This window comes from Paramisgurnus dabryanus, chromosome 9 (assembly GCF_030506205.2).
Source record: "Paramisgurnus dabryanus chromosome 9, PD_genome_1.1, whole genome shotgun sequence".
NCBI classification, from domain to species: domain Eukaryota; kingdom Metazoa; phylum Chordata; class Actinopteri; order Cypriniformes; family Cobitidae; genus Paramisgurnus; species Paramisgurnus dabryanus.
Window position 1 is genome coordinate 42,219,715 of NC_133345.1, and position 6,000 is coordinate 42,225,714.

A 6,000-nucleotide genomic window follows, 5' to 3' on the forward strand; every position below is an offset into this window, starting at 1 on the left:
GCAGATAGTCACCATTGACTTCCATAGTAGGAATAAAAAAATATGATGGAATTTAATAGGTACCATCAACCGTGTGCTAACCATCACTTTGCAAAATATTTTCTTCATCATTTATCACGATACTTCCAAAATATTTTTTCCTACTAAGTCAATATTTCATTATTTGCTTTACAAGCTTAAAAATGATGGTGACAGGATTCCATGGTAATCACAAACAGGTAAACAAGTAAAATAATCACTATTTACTTTTAAAAGCATTTTGAAAATTGCTTGCTTATGCTGGGAGTAAAGGTATTTCATGCAAAAGGTATTTCCTCTTTAAAAGGTAATGTATGCTTCTTTTAAAGCTGACACATTTGCCACATTAAAATAACAGAAATGTGTACTGTTTAAACTTTTTGGAGCCGGTGTGTCTGTGTTCTTGGGGCACACATCTACATGTAAAAGCAGAATTGCTTATTATTCTTCTCTATTTCTTGTATAGGTCAATTATGAGTGAAGAACCGTTCACCAAATGAAGACCGCAGCCAGGTGACGGGATCCTGTGGTAATCACAAACAGGTAAACCAGTAAAATAATCATCATTTAATGTTAAAATAATTTTGAAAATTGAAGTTCTGTGTGTTCTTATTGTACTTTATTTATTTCTGCAGGTAAGCACCATACCGTAAGCTTCATTCCCTTTATAACAGGTAAGGTTCATACTGTTTTATTCTTTTGTACTGTTTTATTCGTACTGTTTTAAATCATTCAGTAAATGCAAAGTTAAACTGATGTGTTTTTAATCTAGATTTAAAAGTGTCTACTGTTGAAGCACATCTGATCTCTTCTGAAAGCTGATAATAACTGAATGCTGAGGCACCTTGTTTTGAGTGAACCCTTGTTTTTTCTAAATGACCTGACCCTATTGATCCGAGTAATCGGTTTCATATTCGATTAGCATATCTGTCATGTATTGTAGCCATGAAGTGGTTTTTAAACAAGAAACAGTACTTTTTAAATCCATTGACCATTGCAATAATCGGCCCTGCTGGTGATGAAAGCATGAACAAGTTTCTCTAAGTCCTGTCTTGAGACAAAACCTCTAATTCTGGCAATATTTCTGAGATGGTAGTAAAAGCAGAATTCCTTATTATTTTTCTCTATCTCAGGCTCTACGGCATATATGTCATGATTTTATTTGTCTATTTATATGTCTATTTACAAGGACTGCCTTGGCCAAATGTTATTGTTAATTAATATTGAAGCAGTTATTTAACATAGGTCCTTTGAGTAGTGATTTGTGTAATGATCCATATATCTATTTTTATGTATATTTTTAACTTAGGAATGTGATTTTAAAGCTCATATTTGTTATTGTATGACACCTCTCATGTTATGAAAGTAAAAAATAAATGTATTTTCTGATGTCTTGCATTTCTGTTTTTAAACTGTTAATCCTTATCAAGTGCTATACATTAGAAAGTGGATATAGAGTGAAATGCACACGGTGAATAATGAACGCAGACCTTCAGTGCCGGACCTCTGACCCGCTAACCTCCATCCCGACAGCCAGCGCCTTCTCCGGATGCCATTGCGGTATCGCTTCTCGGCTTTTTGGGTAAGATCGAGTGGACACCGGGGACTACACGTTTAAATGGATTTTTGACCTTCGGCTATGGAAGCGAGGCTTGTTCCGTCCACTCCGTGCATCGACTCTGGCGCTTTCCGGGGACAAATAAGGTGAGTTTAAAATCAGAGTTTGCTTCTTTAGTGCGTGGTTGCCAGTTTGTTTGCCAGTCCGTGGTCCATAATACGTTCCGCGTTCGTGGTCTCTCCATCGCTCAGTACTTTTCTGTGTTTCTATTTTACGTAAAGCTAACACCAAAACGATTGTGGAAGGCGCTATATAGATTGTTCTCAAAGAAAAAAAACGAGAAACAAACCCATGTGAATATGGGTCAAATTATCTAGGCGGAGCACTTCGTTCAAAGAAAAACGCAACAGAATTGTTTGCGTTGAACAAAGACAATGGTGCCTGCAGACATCGAATGTGTATTGTGGATAAAAAATGGCCAGTGGGGTGGGACAATTTTTCTTGAATTAAGTGTTTATGGGAAAAGTTCACGAATTTTTTCTTACCCTGTAGTCAGATTTATTTGCTTGTTTTAAGCATAAAATAACAGGAGAAGAAATTGTGTAGGGGGAGCAGAGGGTTTTTTTTCGTTCAAAGAAAAGCAGCGTGGCACGAATGAATGTTTGGCTGAAATGCTATCGTAATTTCCCCCTTAATTTTCCTTACAAACATGAAACCAGAGAGAAGGGTCAGTTGGCATCGAATTGCACCTTGTATTCGGTGATTGATTGAGGAAAAATATGCGTATGTGTATATATATACTTGTTTTGTTGAACAGAGACAATGGCCGCGTGCTCCAGCGTCACCTATATGCCTATTTCACAAAATGGCGGCTTTGACCGGAAGTAGGGAAAACATCGTTCAGGTTGCACCACTACGATGGCCACTCAATATAGTATGGACTGACAGCTGCTTTGTTTTCTCCTACACATGAATTTACTTGTAAAAATAACAATAACAGATATTGTCGATTGGTGTTATATTATTTTTTTAGCATTTCGTATTATCAAAATATATCATATGTTAGACAGCTTATCAATTTTAAATAAAATAACGAGACATACATAACTATTCGTGTCTGCTCCCGTTTATTGTAATGAGTGTGCACATTTGGAGAAATACTTAGACATTTTACTTCTTATTTCTTTAGACTGAATAATTATTTCTTATTAATTCCAAAGTATGCGACCCGATGATCTAATCGTGGTGTTGTATGTGCTATTCCTCGTTTGTTTGCCTGCATCCATTGCTTTACGGCTTGCTTGTTGCGTTTAAATGCACATTTGATTTCTTTACCAGCATTGGATTTAGACCATTCAATGAGAAGAGTTAACAGCGTTTATTATGATTGATAAGCCCTCAACGGAGAATGAGGTCGGCATACATTAAAAGCCTTATTTTGTTTTTATCGTGTGCCTTCCAAAATGTATGCGACGAAACTTAAATCACGCAAAATATGAATGGTAACTAGACGTGCTTTTTGTGTGCAAGGAGTGCATTTATTTGTAAACTTTTGCTAAATCAAAATGGTTTATTTGTATTTGCTTTTTACCTGGGTTTTATCAGGTTCGCAGTCGGGACATTTTTAATCCATAGTGTATGCATAATTAATTTCAAAGAAATAAGAAGTAAAATGTGTAAGTATTCCTCAAAATGTGCTTTGGACTAAGTCCCCCGTCATCACAGCAAACGGGAGCAGACCCGAATAGGTATGGCTAGTTATTTTATTAAAAATTTCCAGCCGTCTGTAAATTTATGTTTGAAAGAAAAAAGTAAATTAATATCTTACTTACTGTTTTTGTCTTGTTTTCTAGTGAATATCTGACAATGCTTAAATGGAGATACATTTACTTGGTAAGCAAAGTGGCTTAAGATATTATGTATTGTAATAGAAAATTGTTATAAAAACGTTTTGTTTTTGCTGGGAATTCTTGTATATATTTCACAGCTATATAATTAATTATAATAACGCACTTTTTGTTGATAAACATGTTAAAAAATACATTAACACATAATAATGTGGCAACAAATCAAATGTGCATTTAAATGCAACAAGCAAAAATAAATAAATAAAGCAAATGCACGGAAAAGAAACGAGGAATAAAAGAAACACCGCGATTAAAAAAATCAGATCGCATACTTTGTAAAATAATTGAAATAAATTATAAAAATCAACAGGTTTATATTTAAAACAAATTAAAAATATCTGCCAGCGGGGTAAGAAAAATAAACTTAATTCTAGTTTCAACTTAATTCAATAATAAACTCAATTTAGGTTTATTTTTCTTACCCCACTGGCAGATATTTTTACTTGTTTTAAGCCTTAACCTATTACATTTTAGAATTTATTTCAGTAAACAAGACTTAAATTCTAAGCCACTTTGCTTATTAAGTAAATGTATCTCGATTTAAGAATTATTTTTTAACTCGAAAACATTAAGAAAATACTAAGTAAACGAACAAATTGGGATGTTCAAAACACTTAAATATTTTTTTTCACTCTACCCTTCATATTACAGCTGTCGAAAAACCACAGCAACGTTGACAGACCCGGAAGCCATGATACATTAGCAGTTTTTAAAATAAGTTAAATCTAGAATCCTTATTGGTTTTAGATACTTTAAAGCAATGAATGATCTTCTTTCTTTTGAATTGATTTGGTATTATGGAGGAGCTCTGTGTCTGGTTATTGAAGATGATTTGTTCTTTGCTCCTATGTTGGCTTATTTTTTTGTTATTTCCGTTACTATATATATTTTTTTCTTTGTTTTTTCTGATTTGAGGTTATGAAAATGTTTTAATTTGTAATAAAGGTTTTTTGAAAATTCTAAATTCTCTCTATCTCTCTCTCTCTCTCTCTCTCTCTCTCATGAGCGTGGATCAGATCCTGCATTAAAACATGAACTTCTGATTTGCTAGCTCAACGTTCTACCTCTGGGTTATACAATGAGAACGTATAGAGTTAAATGCCCGCTAGCCTCCACCCCAAAAGCCAGCGCCTTCGCCGGCTCCCCCTTTGGCTGCGTCTATTCCGGTATCGCTTCTCGGCCTTTTGGCTAAGATCAAGTGTAGTATCTGTTCTTATCAGTTTAATGTCTGATACGTCTCCTATCCGGGGACTATATGTTAAATGGATTTTTGACCTTCGGAAATGGAAGCGGAGCTTGCTCCTTCCACTCCATGCATCAACATGGTATTGCAGTGTTTCCATGAATGGTGCGCTCCCCATCTCGGGGATAAATAAGTCAAGTATAAAAAAAGAATTTGCTTCTTTTGTGCGTGAGTGACGGTGTTTTTTCTAATCCGTGTGTTTTAAAATTGCTGTGGTTTCGTTGGCTTTATTGGTTTAACGAAAAGCTTGCGTGGAAATGAACACGCTGATAAAGAAATGTTTTTGTAATGTATTTAATTATTTTCTTTACAAGTTTGCGGAGGTGATACGAGGACGAATTAAACATCCTCGACACAGCTGAAGGCGCAACAAAAGCGAACGAGACCGATTGGAATGTTAAAAACACCTGAAAACTTTTTTCACTACCCTTCATACTACAGCTGTCGAAACACCACAGCAACGTCGACAGACCTGGAAGCATAGCTGTACTTGTTTAACTCACAACGACAACGGGTAAGTCATTGAGCCCTGTGTTTTTATTTATCCACGTTCTAAAATTGCTATGCTTTCGTTGTTTCTTGATTGCTCTGTACATTTCTTTGTTTCTATTCCACGTAAAGTTACTTTGTAATAACGAAACCATATATTTGAATGCGCAATTTAAATCCATTTGATTTAAATTGTTTCACATATTTCACTCTACACGGTTCAACCGGGCTGGAAACGGAATAAAAACAGGGTAGATCTCGAAGAATGTTTGGTCTCAGACGTGGCTTCGTGCGCTTTCCACCTGGTCACACACAGTAAATGAAATGTTAGTCGGACGGCCTCCGGGGGCGCCGTCGATGTGATCGGTCACAGGAAGATGCGGCCGTCTGGCCTCAAAGGGTGTCGCTCATACTTACCTGGCAGGGGAGACAACATGATCATGAAGGTGGTTCACCCAGGGCGAGGCTCAGCCATTGCACTCCGGTTGGGCTGACCCTTTGCGAATTCCCCAAATGTGGGAATCTCGACTGCAAAATTTCTGATAGTGGGGGACTGCGTTCGCGCTCTCCCCTGACCTTTGTGTTAAAAATAGATTCGCTTGTCGTTTTACGTAAAATCCAAGAGACGTCTAACCACGGCCCAAGAATACATTAGTCATCAAAAAAGCGGCTATTCAACGACTACATAACTTTTAATAGACAGCGAATATGTGTCTAGGCTAAAACAAGGCTTAATTTGGGCTGTCAGTGAAAATCTAATAGCCGTTTGACCATTCCAAACGAAT

General features: G+C 36.3%; 2 non-coding genes across 2 annotated transcripts; both read left to right on the top strand.

Annotated features, from left to right (window-relative positions):
• The first annotated feature begins 4,651 nt into the window (after positions 1–4,651).
• Positions 4,652–4,842, top strand: LOC135764505 (U2 spliceosomal RNA). The gene has a single exon (XR_010540052.1). It is a non-coding gene; the product is annotated as a U2 spliceosomal RNA (small nuclear RNA).
• Positions 4,843–5,624: 782 nt separating this feature from the next.
• On the top strand, positions 5,625–5,789 carry LOC135764379 (U1 spliceosomal RNA). The gene has a single exon (XR_010539930.1). It is a non-coding gene; the product is annotated as a U1 spliceosomal RNA (small nuclear RNA).
• Positions 5,790–6,000: the final 211 nt, after the last annotated feature.